The sequence below is a fragment of the Galleria mellonella genome, unplaced genomic scaffold (genome assembly GCF_026898425.1).
Source record: "Galleria mellonella isolate WM207_F2 unplaced genomic scaffold, CSIRO_AGI_GalMel_v1 utg246, whole genome shotgun sequence".
Classification (NCBI taxonomy): Eukaryota; Metazoa; Arthropoda; class Insecta; order Lepidoptera; family Pyralidae; genus Galleria; species Galleria mellonella.
The window spans coordinates 1,695,808-1,711,981 of record NW_026442050.1 but is presented as its reverse complement, the minus strand read 5'-3'; positions in this window follow the sequence as shown (position 1 = coordinate 1,711,981).

Genomic DNA, 16,174 nt, shown 5'->3' with positions numbered 1-16,174 from the left:
TGTTTTATCATCATAGAAGCAGTGATTTTCTTATTTGTTTTTGCTGAGCAAAATGTTATAGATGCGAATCAAAATCTAAAAGTAGACGCATATTTCCACATTTGAACTTTAAATATTATTTTAAACATAACATATTTTAAAACCATTTCGTCATCTTATGGTAACTTTTGTTTCTCTTCGATTTTTTGTTTGGAGAACAATATTTTTTACCGAAATTATCATTATATTTATAGTAGAAACAACCATACTTTCCTCTTTTTATTGTACGTACATTGCCCGCTGGTAATTAATGCTACTTTCAACTCAGGGTTTGCCGAAAGATAACTCTTACAGAGTTAAACTCGCCTGTTGTTTATTTTTATTCAAAATAAATTATAACAACGTAATCTTTGTGTACAATAAAGTACAAATAAATATATAAGTAAAATAAATATTTTAATACGTCTACTAGAAGCTCCGCTATTAATTTCACCTCAGTTGCATCAGTAGTAAAGTAAAGGCGTTTAATGCAGCGTGTTTTGTTTTGGCCCATTGCATCGGTATCTTCGTGGGCGACGCCTTAGTATATTGGTGGTTATTATCAAATTTACTGTTATTTGCTATTGTAAAAAATGTCAACGACAGAACATAGCAATCGTTGCCCGTTCGAAAATAAAAAGATCCACTGGAGTTGCTAACTTAATGCCTACTTTTACGGAATGTAAGTCTCCCCCTTTTGGGGGGTTACACCAGTAGTTGTCATGCTTAGCAAGCGGGTTGACAACCGCAGTTAGGCTTTGGTGATGTTCAGAGAAGAACGCTGCTGCCCATCACTCGTCCATTAAGTTCTCTCTTATGGTATACCGGCCGGTAAGTATTCCGGAACCAGGAAAAGTGTATAAGTAAAACTTATATAAGTAATACTTACTTTTTTATTTTTGTTTTGTGTCTTTCTAATCAAATTTATAGATAATTCTTTTGGGGTTCTCTTGAACCCCAAAAGAATTATTGTGAAGATTGACTGGAAGAAATCCCTTCAAGGAATAAATCAGTCTGTGTACCCTTTCGCTATAACGTAATATCTATATTTAAATTGAATGTATAAAAACATACATATAAATAAATAAAGTAACTATAATCTAAAATTACATAGATAGGGGTAAATTTCTTTATTAAGTGAATAAAAGTTAGACTAAAATTGTATACAGACAAAACAAATGATGCAGTTTAAACTGTTTTGTATCTGGCATAAACCGGTTTAGAGCAGTTTGATCCAGTGTACTCTGGTACGCAAACTTTGCTGTGTCACTTACACTGTAAGTAACAAAGATTTAATAGTAGGAAACAATTGTATTGATTCAGATTTATCTTCAAATAAAAGCGTCGTCATTTGGTGGTTTAAAATTCCAAATCATAGGACCCAGACGGACTTGAATTTAAATCTGGACGATGTGACATTTGTGGTATAGTGGTTACATTTATTTACACCGCTTAAAGAAGTTTGTGGCTTAGATTCTTGTAGAATACAAATATATTTGTGTATGTCTGTTTGTATTGAAATTGACATTGGATATATATTACATAATTTTCCGTGTGGTCCCGGAATAGAATAGGCCACCCTTTCCTTTCCCGTACGTGACGTAAGTGGCGACTAAGGGAACTTATTGGTTATATTATATTTATTTTTCCATAATTGAAATCGTTTTTTCGTGGGAAACAATCAGTACAGTTTTAATACCTAACTGTATATCTAGATTTCTTTATAATATCAATGATACATATATAAAATAGCGTGGCAATTACTGGTAAACCCCCCTTATGGGAGAGGCTATGTTCACCAGTAGATAGTTCACAGCTGATACAAATACATAAAATATACTCTTTTTTTATACAACTTAGAATGGCAAACAAGCTAACGGCCCACCTGATGGAAAGTGGGAACCATCGCCTATAGATATGAGCAGTACTATAGACATAACAGAGTATACTGTTTCGCCCACGATAACTCCCATGCGTTGCTATTCCTGAAGACTCAGGTGTTATTCCTCTGTACCCAGTAAATTCACGCCATATCCCACCCTTCAAACCGAAACACAGTCACGCAAACACAACTGCTTTACGGTTGAAACACGAATGTGACAAAGGTACTCGAGCAAACGACTTTTGTACAAAGTCTCCCTCTGGTACTTACTTGGATAGACTAAAAAGAGGCTCAAGTATCATTACTGTGTCACATGGCAACAATAAAAAACCACTTACGTACGTAAAACCATTAAATCGAATCGCGTCCCAATAGTTAAGTACAAGAAAGGTGACCATTAATCATTTTCATTGTGAACTGGGGTGACATCGAGTCAGGCTGTATTGTGGATTTGTTGACAGGGATCACGGCCGCGCGACAGATGGCCCTATTCTGATCATTTTGCAATCAACTCGAGTGAAATCGCTTACTTTGTATTTTTATCCGATACCCGATGGATGGAGGGTAATTTTTTATTGTGTATGTTTGCATTTTATAAGTAAATTCAACTGAGAGACTTTTATAAATTAATTTTATCATTAGATTTAGTAAAACGGCAATAATATAAAATAAATATGGCGACTGTAAATTTATTTGTATACTACTATTTTTTTTTGTTCTTATTTTCTGTGCTACTGTGTGAGTCGCATGATTCTTTGATTAAATTATTTCTTTCTTTCTTCTTCTTTAAATTGTTAAAAATTTATTTTATTCTAGTTTCTTTTTTATATTTGTCACACATATAACACATTACGGGTTATTTGTTTTAAGGAATAAAATGCTTTTCAAAGTGCTTATGCAAAATAACTTATCTGTTTTGCAGACAGATTATAAGAGTTAGAAATGTTACTAACTTTTATTATATACAGATTTTAAACAATGCTGATTTCCACAGTCATATAACCCGCCACAAACTAAAGTTCCATTGCAACCACCTGGATGAGTGACGGTCTTCCACCATGCATTTTTCGAGGCACTTTCTTCCACGCATAACCTCTCTTTGGAATCAACTTCTAGCACCAGTATTCTCGAAACGATACGATATCATATTTATCAAGAAAAAAGCATATTCCTTTTCAAAAGGCCAGCACCACACCTGCAATTCCTTTCGGTGTTGTGGATGATCAAGTGAACTACATGCTCGTCTGCTCGCTTTGTTATAAAAAAATCAACCATTAGTAAATTATGTATTCTAGTTACAACTTTCAAACACTAATGTGACAAAGTCATAGATAACTTGACATACATTCAAGTAACATTATTCTCCTCCTTAAGCAGTCGGTCGGTCAGGAAGATTAACCTAATAAGAAATTCAGAATACGGATGCTGGGATCTCACTTCGTGTAGTGAACAATCGTAAATGAATGGACGCGAGACAAAAGGCCGGCTCCTTTGTGCTAATGAAGAATGGTCACCCTAACGCTGTTGTGTTAGTGTGTTAGGCGTTAGATTAATTTGGGACTAAGCCCGTCAAAGTAGCTGAATTGTAAATCTGTGATTTAGGTATAATTATGATGGATTAAGTAAAACGTGACGACACTGTATAATTTTTAAAAGCTTTTATTCAATAGATAATAATAAAGAAAAATTTTAAAGTACTATCGATATATATTTACATTAGTACATGTATTACATCTCCGTATTTAAAAACAATAGAGTTTTCATCGTGCCTCCGATCAAACCGTTTATAATTACTCTTTTCCGTCCAAAGGTTGCCTGGAAGAGATCGCTTTTAGCGATAAGGTTGCCCATTGTTTTCTTACTGTGATTATTTCTTGTAATTGTTTGTTAACTATTGTAATTTTTTGGAGGAAACAATAAGGAGTATCTTTCTATCTATCTATTGGGACTTGAATAACTCTTGACGAATAACTTTTTGCATGTAAATAGTACCTACATACCTGCTTCTTTATTGCTGACGTGTCGACGTGGATTGCACCACGTCGTGGCCACGACAGGATAGGACAGGATCAAAATAATCAAATTTTTCCTATCATTAAATCCCGATAATGTATTTAAAATGTGTATTTAAACATCATAAACATAATCGTCTTTGCTCAATAGTTAAATATCATTTCTAGTATCATCATCATCATCATCTTGTAAGCCATTGACTGTCCACTGCTCGACATAGGCCTCACACGTAGACTGCCATAATGAACGGTCCCGAGGCACCTGCATCCACCAGCACTTAGTAAGTTGTTTTAAATGAATAAATGTTATTATAATAGGTTTTACCTAGTATGAAGTCATAGCTATAATAATAATAATAATAACACAGTACCATAGACTATTTTTATTTTCAGGAAATAATGTTATTCTATTCTATGGTAGATTTTTTTCTTCACAAAAAGTGATTCAAAAGTAATTACTTAAAGCACAATGAAATATGTGAGATCTGCTTTCTAAAAGACTGGTGCCTGCAGTGGGTTTTGAAAAACCTGTGCCTCAAGTTACCAAGTTCCGTGAAAGTAACCTGAGAATCGTAGACAAGATTATTCTACTTTCAACCGACTTTAAAAGAAGGAGGTTCGCAACTCGGTTGCATTTATATTGTATGTTTAATTAATTAATGAAATATATAACTAGTATTTATGTAACATTGGAGGAGGCCTTTGCCAAATGGCAAACAGATCTTCAAAAAATAAGCAAGAAACAATTATTACAATAAGTTATTTTAAGTTTTTTTTTTTTTTTTTAATTTTATCTTTCTTTTTAAGGTACTAAGTTGATCCGAATAAAGGCTATATTATTATTATTATTATGTAAAATTTATGTAAGTACGTATTTATATAATACAATATTATCTTTGGCTGTTAAACTGATTACACTCTGGGTTTGTTGTACGCGTCCGTGTAGTCTAACTTCAGGCTGTAGCTGAAAATCAGTGCTTTGCTTTTAAGCAAAACCATCATCGAGCTGTAGCCTATTTGGGTCTGTGACATACATAGCAAAACATTCATTCGTATTTTATATTTAAAAAATGTTTTAATAATTTAGTAAGTAAATAATTTGACTGTGTAAACTCATTTGTTAATTTACGTGTGTCATAAATGGCTCAAGTAAAGTGTTTATCTATCTATTTTTGTATGTTTGTTACTTTATAATAAGTTATAAACCGATTTGCAAAACTCTTTTTTTTTATCGGAAAGGACATACTTTTAGAAATTTTAGTAGGATTGATTTAGTAGTTTAATTAGATAAGTATCAAAATAACCTCATGTTGTTACAATTGAACTAGTGAAAAACTAGGTAGAATGAGTCAAAAATCTGCTACCGATGGTATCGAATGAAACAACCACACTTCAGTAGGAATGATAAGGATATTGAATAAATTCTCTCTAAGGGCAGATCATCGAAACACAAGGAAACTTTAACAGCGCCATCTAGTATCCGTCTTTAAACTAAATCTTTGAAATAAATAAATTATTGAAAGTTTTTTATTTTTTTTTTATTAAATACAACCTTAATTTTATCTTGAATTCTAAAATGTTAATATTGTTAATGTATATATATTGTAAATAAAATAAAATAACAATGTATTAGCAACTTTCAATAAACGCCTCTAACTATTATATAGTCAAGGGATGAGCAGTAGCCTTCTTAAAACATCACCAAACGCTAACTGCGCTTGGTAATACGCCTGTCAAGCGCAGCAAATACTGGCAGAACCTCTTTAGAAGGCATATGTTCAGCAGTGGACAGACAGATAGATAGATACTCTTTATTGTTTCCTCCATAAGATGACAATAGTAAACTCATTATAAATACAAACAATTACAAGAAAATATTACACTGCGAAAACAATGGGCGGCCTTATCGCTAAGAGCGATCTCTTCTAGGCAACCTTTGGATGACGATTACATAAGGAATTATAGTCGTGAAAATATTAATTTATTAAAAAAAATATATAAATTTATAAATTCTGTTGTTGCAATGAAAAGATCAAATAAGCCACGATTTGTTAACATTAAAATTACGGATCCTTTAAACGAGTCTAAATCCGAGATCAACAAACGGCGACTTAACCCGTCACTGCGCGTCAACGTGTTAAAACGTCATCAAAAGTCACGTCAGGATTACGGCGGCCCGTGTCCCGGGAGCGTCGTGTCTAATGGACACTGTTTTATCTCTCAATATAACACACCCTGTACGTTGAAGATATGTGTGGAGTGACACATTTCTGTCTGTTCCTCGTTTACTCTTGAAGAGGAATAAATAAATGTGAGTTCATAATATTTGGAATTTGATTTTGCCAAGTCGATGTTAGTAACCAAGTTTCAAAAATATGACTGTTCAATTTTAAAGCCAATTTAAATAATTGTTGTTACTAAAAAACTTAAAATATAACTATTTATATGATAACCTTAGCTTTAGGAGAGATTTTGCCCCACTCTGTATGTTCTACCGCTTCTCCTACGTACTGTGCGCAGCAGAATTGTTTAATATGGTGTCCACGGCCACCTTCTACCATAGTACAGCACGCCATCGACAGCTAGTTCACTCTCATGCCTTTGAGCTTCGATGGTCGCAAACAGCGCAGTTGCAGAGACGTTTTCTTCAAAGACCGATGTCTGGACATTTTACTACAGTAGCATCTACCATCCAATGCTTGCTTCCAATTATAGGCCATCTCTTATTTTATCCTTTGTGCCATAGTCCTATACGAAGGAAGACAAGATCTATTTAAGTTGCATTTGACTCGACAGATAAAAAATACAATGATTATTATAACAAAGATACATCCTATGATCAAACTGTTTATAATTACTCCTCTTCATCCAAAGGTTTTCCAGGCAGGAAGAGATCGCTTTTAGCGATAAGGTCGCCCATTGTTTTCTCACTGTGATTATTTCTTGTAATTGTTTATATTTATAATGAGTTTATTATTGTAATCTTTTCGAGGAAACAATAAACAGTATCTATCTATCTGAAACATGTACTCCGTAAGAAATGCACTTCCGCGGATGACCATTAAAAATAATTGTGAGCCCGCAAACAGGCCATTAACGCGTTAACAATATCAAAATTCAGCGGTTATCTAAGCGCGAGCCGTCACGCCGGCAGACGTACGGCGCACCTGGGACAGAATTAACTGGGACATGTTTATGGCGCCGGTCGTTGCGACCCGTCCCGCCGGGACGCGGCTAATTACAACGATACTTTTCATCGAGCGCGGACGGGTTATTATTGCTAATAACGTAATGCGGTGAGCGATGTGCGAGTGAAAACACGGAGGTAATGTTGTCCGATTCATATGTATATTTTTGTTTATTTATTTATTTACACATACACTTAACATACTTTTCACTTAAATAATTTATCATTCGTTAGATACTATCTCTTTTTAAGATAAAAGAATAAAAAATATATGAGTGTGTGTGTGTGTGTGTGTGTGTGTGTGTGTGTGTGTGTGTGTGTGTGTGTGTGTGTGTGTGTGTGTGTGTGTGTGTGTGTGTGTGTGTGTGTGTGTGTGTGTGTGTGTGTGTGTGTGTGTGTGTGTGTGTGTGTGTGTGTGTGTGTGTGTGTGTGTGTGTGTGTGTGTGTGTGTGTGTGTGTGTGTGTGTGTGTGTGTGTGTGTGTGTGTGTGTGTGTGTGTGTGTGTGTGTGTGTGTGTGTGTGTGTGTGTGTGTGTGTGTGTGTGTGTGTGTGTGTGTGTGTGTGTGTGTGTGTGTGTGTGTGTGTGTGTGTGTGTGTGTGTGTGTGTGTGTGTGTGTGTGTGTGTGTGTGTGTGTGTGTGTGTGTGTGTGTGTGTGTGTGTGTGTGTGTGTGTGTGTGTGTGTGTGTGTGTGTGTGTGTGTGTGTGTGTGTGTGTGTGTGTGTGTGTGTGTGTGTGTGTGTGTGTGTGTGTGTGTGTGTGTGTGTGTGTGTGTGTGTGTGTGTGTGTGTGTGTGTGTGTGTGTGTGTGTGTGTGTGTGTGTGTGTGTGTGTGTGTGTGTGTGTGTGTGTGTGTGTGTGTGTGTGTGTGTGTGTGTGTGTGTGTGTGTGTGTGTGTGTGTGTGTGTGTGTGTGTGTGTGTGTGTGTGTGTGTGTGTGTGTGTGTGTGTGTGTGTGTGTGTGTGTGTGTGTGTGTGTGTGTGTGTGTGTGTGTGTGTGTGTGTGTGTGTGTGTGTGTGTGTGTGTGTGTGTGTGTGTGTGTGTGTGTGTGTGTGTGTGTGTGTGTGTGTGTGTGTGTGTGTGTGTGTGTGTGTGTGTGTGTGTGTGTGTGTGTGTGTGTGTGTGTGTGTGTGTGTGTGTGTGTGTGTGTGTGTGTGTGTGTGTGTGTGTGTGTGTGTGTGTGTGTGTGTGTGTGTGTGTGTGTGTGTGTGTGTGTGTGTGTGTGTGTGTGTGTGTGTGTGTGTGTGTGTGTGTGTGTGTGTGTGTGTGTGTGTGTGTGTGTGTGTGTGTGTGTGTGTGTGTGTGTGTGTGTGTGTGTGTGTGTGTGTGTGTGTGTGTGTGTGTGTGTGTGTGTGTGTGTGTGTGTGTGTGTGTGTGTGTGTGTGTGTGTGTGTGTGTGTGTGTGTGTGTGTGTGTGTGTGTGTGTGTGTGTGTGTGTGTGTGTGTGTGTGTGTGTGTGTGTGTGTGTGTGTGTGTGTGTGTGTGTGTGTGTGTGTGTGTGTGTGTGTGTGTGTGTGTGTGTGTGTGTGTGTGTGTGTGTGTGTGTGTGTGTGTGTGTGTGTGTGTGTGTGTGTGTGTGTGTGTGTGTGTGTGTGTGTGTGTGTGTGTGTGTGTGTGTGTGTGTGTGTGTGTGTGTGTGTGTGTGTGTGTGTGTGTGTGTGTGTGTGTGTGTGTGTGTGTGTGTGTGTGTGTGTGTGTGTGTGTGTGTGTGTGTGTGTGTGTGTGTGTGTGTGTGTGTGTGTGTGTGTGTGTGTGTGTGTGTGTGTGTGTGTGTGTGTGTGTGTGTGTGTGTGTGTGTGTGTGTGTGTGTGTGTGTGTGTGTGTGTGTGTGTGTGTGTGTGTGTGTGTGTGTGTGTGTGTGTGTGTGTGTGTGTGTGTGTGTGTGTGTGTGTGTGTGTGTGTGTGTGTGTGTGTGTGTGTGTGTGTGTGTGTGTGTGTGTGTGTGTGTGTGTGTGTGTGTGTGTGTGTGTGTGTGTGTGTGTGTGTGTGTGTGTGTGTGTGTGTGTGTGTGTGTGTGTGTGTGTGTGTGTGTGTGTGTGTGTGTGTGTGTGTGTGTGTGTGTGTGTGTGTGTGTGTGTGTGTGTGTGTGTGTGTGTGTGTGTGTGTGTGTGTGTGTGTGTGTGTGTGTGTGTGTGTGTGTGTGTGTGTGTGTGTGTGTGTGTGTGTGTGTGTGTGTGTGTGTGTGTGTGTGTGTGTGTGTGTGTGTGTGTGTGTGTGTGTGTGTGTGTGTGTGTGTGTGTGTGTGTGTGTGTGTGTGTGTGTGTGTGTGTGTGTGTGTGTGTGTGTGTGTGTGTGTGTGTGTGTGTGTGTGTGTGTGTGTGTGTGTGTGTGTGTGTGTGTGTGTGTGTGTGTGTGTGTGTGTGTGTACAAATCCACAATATACCCTTTTCGAAGAATCCCATACTGTAGTCTCTAAGGATATAAGTTGGTATTAAATTTCATGATATTCGGTTGAGTCGTTAAGACCTAAGTTTAGATTATATAGACAGAGCATCGAGTCTCAAAAACGGGTATACTTTTTTGTCAGGTGATTGTCAAATAATTAGTAATTTAGCACACCTGCAATGCCGCTGGTGTTGTGGGTGATCATGGGCGGCGGTAGTCACTTACCATCAGGTGAGCCGCATGCGCTTTTGCCCCCTGTGTTGTAAAAAAAAAAAAAAAAAAAAAATTAGCTTACTCGGTTTTTTTTTTTGCCAGTGTTCTACATATTTCTTTATTATTAATTATTTAATGAATAACATTATTTTGTACGCATTAAAAAGGTGCAAAAATTATAAAACAAACTAAATATAGGAGTTATAAAGGAATCATTCGTAACTATATATCACGCAAAATTGTATGAAAAAGTTGACTCGCTTTTCTCTAAGCATTTGTATGGAGACACTGTATATAATCTAAAGGCATAAGGTTATTAAACAAACTCAATGTTTTTAATATTAGTGGGAATATCCTTGCAAATATTTAAACTATATGTGAATTGAAATAAATCAGATTCGTGGATTTTTAGCAAGAAAATCATAACTGCCGCCAAGAAAATTGACGGCTAAGTTATTGGTCTGACCTCACATACGCTACATTAACAGAGGCGTCAAATCATCAGCACTTACCTCTCTATAAGGTAACCCGACAAATTGAGGCGACACTCAATCTCCCAGCATCCCTATGTTGGCACCCGCCCACAAATTAATCCGGTTAACGTTGGTTAACGGGCCATCACCTGAAGGCGCCCCCCCTCACCGCCCACAATTTCTCATGATGCTGATATATGGAGACTGGATGTGACAATCTCAGATTATATAGATAGAGTGTCTCCATATAAATGCTTCGAGAAAAGCAGGTCAACTTATTCATACAATTTTGCGTGATAAATAGTTTTTTTTTATGCTACTTTGAATGCCAAACAATATATACGAGTATAAACAATAATACCCCATATACGTTGCCATTCCTGACGACTCGGGTGTTATTCCTTTGTACCCTGTAAATTCACTGCCTGTAAATGATCTTCCAATTTAGTAATTAGGTTTTTAAAACAAAACAACTGCTTTTGCGATGATTGAAGTATTTTTTTTTAACTAAATCCATTTGTGTGTTTTAGTTCTCATCTATATTGTACACAAGAAAGCACGCACAACTATTTGACTGTTAGGTATTGCCAACTGTCCCTCTAAAATATTCCTATCTAAATATGATCCTTTCCTAATTAAAAAAAAAAAGTAACAAACAAACAGCAAGAAGCCCCGTCTATAAATTATTAATAACTACCTACTTCATTTGTAAAAACAAATACGTCATCAAACCAGCGTCTGTGGGAGGAGGGGGGGGGGGGAGGTATTGTTAGTAATGGCTTTGAACAGCTCCATTACTAGCAATGTTCAAAAGTCGATTGCTTGCGTACCTCTGTCCCATTCGTGTTTCTACCGTGAAGCAGTTGTGTTTGCATGGCTGTGTTTCAGTTTGAAGGGTGGGATATGGCGTAAATTTACTGAGTACAGAGGAACAACACCTGAGTCCTTAAGAATGGCAACGCATAGGGGGTATCATGGGCGAAACAGTATACTCTGTTATGTCCATGGTACTGCTCATGTCTATATGCGACGGTTACCACTTTCCATCAGGTGGGCCGTCAGCTTGTTTGTCATTCTAAGTTGTATAAAAAAAAAGATTAACCTCCACGCGATTCACCCTGGAAACCATTGTGGTTAATTCTAGTGGAATTCGTCACGATGGGCTTTGACTGACCTGCTTTCATCGTCACCTATCATCCCTCACTGGTGCCCCGCCAGCGTATACCGATAGCGCAGGCGGGGTTACCATTCCATTGTCACTTATTAAATAAAAATAAAGTCTTTTGTAAAAGATTCTCTGTCACTTCCAGTAGTTGAGTTGCAACGTCACCCATCAATACATGCTGACAACAGGACAGGAGCACGGCGGGAATTAGACAAGACTGTTTGTGTTACGGCGACCGTACGTTATTGGGACAAAGCTGCGGTGTTTGGTCTTACGAATGCTTTAATGTTTTGCTGAAACGGGAACGAGGTCACTGGAAAATTTTGGCGTTATTTCTATATATAGATATCTTCAGGTACCGATAGGGAAAGAGAAAACTGAAGACCTGTTTTGTTACGAAAATCTCTTGCTTTTCCATTTTCATAAATTACTTTTTCATTCGTACTAATTTGAGAGAGTATTAAGTTGAACACTCTAATATTATCATTTCAACCAGAGGGAGACTTTGTACAAAAGTCGATTGCTTGGGTACCTCTGTCCCATTCGTGTTTCTACCGTGAAGCAGTTGTGTTTGCATGGCTGTGTTTCGGTTTGAAGGGTGGGATATGGCGTGAATTTACAGAGTACATAGGAATAACATCTGAGTCCTCAGGAATGGCAACGCATGGGGGGTATCATGGGCGAAACAGTATACTCTGTTATGTCCATGGTACTGCTCATGTCTATAGGCGATGGTTACCACTTTCCATCAGGTGGGCCGTCAGCTTGATTGCCATTCTAAGTTGTATAAAAAAAAACGATAATTTGTGTTCCAGAAAAAACCACCTTCAGTTATGGCAAAATTTGTTACTTTGATTTAAAAACTAAACTGCTGAACTAATTTTGATAAAATTCCTATCTGACTAATCTAAGTAAGTATATCCTTTCAGATAAAAAAAGATATTTCCAAATTGGTTTACAACTAACGGAGATATGAAGTAACAAAACGAAAAAAATTTTTTTTTTTAATCGATCGAAGACTGACAAATATTTTGAATTATTATTAAGTGTAATGTTAGAAAAAATATTACACAAAAATATGGTTGAGAGGGCCTAATTGGAAATAAATATTTTTAATCTTTAAATATTTTTACCGAGATATCTTTTCATCTATACAGTAATGCCTACCTATTCTAATACATGTATGCGGGGGGAAAGGGATTGTTAGTAATGGAGACTGAGAATTCCATTGCTAGCAATATACCCAACCAGGTCGACCACCTCGCGGTTCCCCTGGAAACTATAATGGTTAATTCCTGATGAATTCATCATGATCGGCTAACTGGCCTGTTTTCATTCTCATCTATCACCCTTCACTGGTGCTCCGCCAGCGTATCCCGTTAGCGCAGGCGGGGTTACCATACCATTTTCACCCATCAAAAAAAAATACATGTATGCATAAATCACGACAGAAAAGAAATAAATAAATATCAAATTATACTTTACTACCTCTACATCCGAAACAACTGATTAATTTACAATCATTACTAATTTTATTAAAACTCAATTTTATATCTAACAAAAAAAAAAATGTCTGAAAATAAAATTACTTTCATGTCGACTTGGATTGGGTCAGCGACCTTTTTAGCTGGAGAAAAAAAAAACTATTATTCCAAAAAGCTCTCTTAGTAAATACCATTTGGTAATAGTAATATATTATAATTAAACAGACCAGCAACACTGTCGAATACCAATTGGGAGCAACACAACACTATCTCATGTTTAAATTTATTAATAAACTTGGGCAGTTTGTTCCGTGCATGTGCAAGTTTGGCATTATATCGCATAAATTGATAAGCTTGCATGCTAAACACTGATTTAATATACATATTGATTACATAGAATCACTTCGCTCAGATGATGTGGACGAGAATAGACGGAAGTTCTATAATTTCAAGCATAAAATATGTAAAAGGATGTTGTAACCTTTGGGATAATACTTTTTAATAACTGATAATTTACCAGAGGGAGACTTTGTACAAAAGTCGTTTGCTTTGGTAGCTCTGTCGTACCATCATTCGTGTTTCATCCGTAAAGCAGTTGTATTTGCATGGCTGTGTTTCGATTTGAAAGGTGGGATATGGCGTGAATTTACTGGGTACAGAGGAATAACACCTGAGTCCTTAGAAATGGCAACGCATGTGAGGATATCATGGGTGAAACAGTATACTCTGTTATGTCCACGGTACTGCTCATGTCTATAGGCGACGGTTACCACTTTCCATCAGGTGGGCTGTCACCTTGTTTGCTATTCTATGTTGTATAAAAAAAATACCGTTGTATTTGAAAATATTTTTAAATGTTAACCTTAAAAAATGCACAGTTAAATTTGATTTTTTATTAATTTAGTTTCTATTAAATTTATCTTTTACGAAATAGTTGCTTTAGATTATATGCTAGCAAAACTTTCATTAAAAATAATTGATTTAAACTTTATATATTTAACATAAGATGAGTCTAAGTACTCCTTTGTCCTCTTTTAAAAAAAAAATCCAAAATATACACCACAGTTAAATCTCACTACCTCAAGATAGAACATATATCACGTAACAAAGCCGTATTCATGTTCAGACATACGGACGACTCCGTAAAACGGTGCACCGTCGCTGTAAGTAAAAATTAATGATGACAAACGCCTGTAGCCCGTCCTCGCACGTAAACAAGTGGGCAGGTGGGATGGCGAGCTGTATATGAATTTTAAGCTACCCTCATATGATTTACAATACTTTTTATTGACTTGAGAGAGGTTGAGCGTTTTTATAGTAAGATTTCAGAATGTCTTCAGTTTTGAATGTTTTTTATTTTATCTTACTACTTTATTTGGAAATTTTAAACAATTCAATTACTCGAAACTATAGGGTTCGGATTCTTATCTTTTTTCTTTTTTTTTTCTTTTTATACAACTTTATTTGGAAATTTTAAAATATAGTAAGTTAAACACTTCAATAACTCGAAACTATAGGTCGACTGAAAATATTTAAATGTTTTTACTACCTACGTTCTTTAGGAAAGTTTTCAAATCATATCGTTCTAATTGCATGGATTACAGATTGTAGTATATATATAATTATAACAGACATATATAAGGAACTACTGATTCGAATTGAAAAATTATTTTTGTATTGGATAGTCCATTTATCGAGTTATCTTTCGGCTATATAACAGCACATTGCGACCAATAGGAGCGAAGCACCAGTGAAAAATGTTATAAAAACGGGGAAAAATATTCATATTTGAAGACTTCCGTTGCGTGCACTGCGTAAACGGTTCAAGTTACCCAAAAAATGTGTATGAAAGAATTATTCCTCTTTAAATGATCTAAAAAAATGTCAGCGACAATATATGTCTATCTTTTAATATTGACTCACTATAACCTTTTTTATGGTAATCAAATTTGGTCGAAACTAATGCATTATTTGCGAAAGAGTTTTATCAACATAATAATAAATAATCCTTATAATAATAACAGAAATTGACGCCGATGAAGTCGCGGGCAACAACTAGTAATTATACACGAGTATAAACGGTGCAAGCCGAATAGATCTGGTACGTGAGTGCGTTATATGCACCTGGGTAAGATCAATGGCCAGTGCAATATATTACGCCAAAATGGACGGTACTTAAGCACCTACACGGCTATTGAATAATTAAAGATTTTGCCCCACAAAATAAACAAAGTTCAATAGAGAATAGAAATGTATTATTTGACAAAAATACAAAGTTACAAACACAAGATACAATGGGCCCCACACTAGGCGAGCCTGTATCGAGGGCACCCGACAAAGATTAACAAATCACAAATGTGCTGTAATAAAAAGTACATAGTGGGCGGGTGTTAATATAAAAAAAGAAATATATAATTGACATTGTGATTGTTGCTAATCAGGCAATTCCGAAAAAATTACGAGCTATGGGAATTGTCGATGATCCCAGGCTTGCAAGCGGTATCGAACCCTTAGGAGAGATTTTGCCTCAATCTGCGTGTTTTACCGCTTGTACAACGGATTGTGCTCAGAGGAAATATTCAATATGATGCTTACGGCCACTTTCTATCATCGTACGACTCGCCATCGACAGGGAGTTCACCCTCATACCTTACAGCCTAAATGGTCTCGTACAACGCGGTTTCAGAGATGTTTTCTCCCACGAACACTCAGGTTAAGGAATGAGCTCCCTGCCAAGGTTTTCCCAAGAGACTACAGCAAAGGGGGGTAAAGAGGTTTCTTCAGAGTCGACAACGCGCGCGTAATACCTCTGGTATTGCAGGCATTCATAGGCTACGGTAACCGCTTACCATCAGGTGGGCCGTATGCTTGTTTGCCACCTCAGTGGTATAAAAAAATGTAATTAGTCAAATATGTATGCCAAAATCAGTTATTTTGATCTAAAAATTAAATAAATAATAATAATAATAAGACGTCCATCGAAATCATTCCAATCGTATGTCGGTGAACGGTCTCATCCCAACCAGTCTGGGACAACATCTCAGACAGTTGGGGTGCCGAGGCGGCTCACTCCCGGGAAAGATGCAGAAAGCGGTGCTCTCAGATACTGCCCGCATTGTACGCCGGTTTCTCTCCCTGGGGCCCTAACCCGACTGTGCTTCTGCCGGGGTTTAGTTTGCCATCTCCTCTCCTTAAGAGGGGAGATGTGAATTTTCTAGAAGTTTAAATAATAATAATATTATTTATTTAATCAGACAACATAAGGCGCATTTTGTTAGTTATAAATTGTTTAAACCAATGTTAGTAAATGAGCGGTCATAACGTTCTTGCATTGATAACCTGTCCCACCCAATATTTT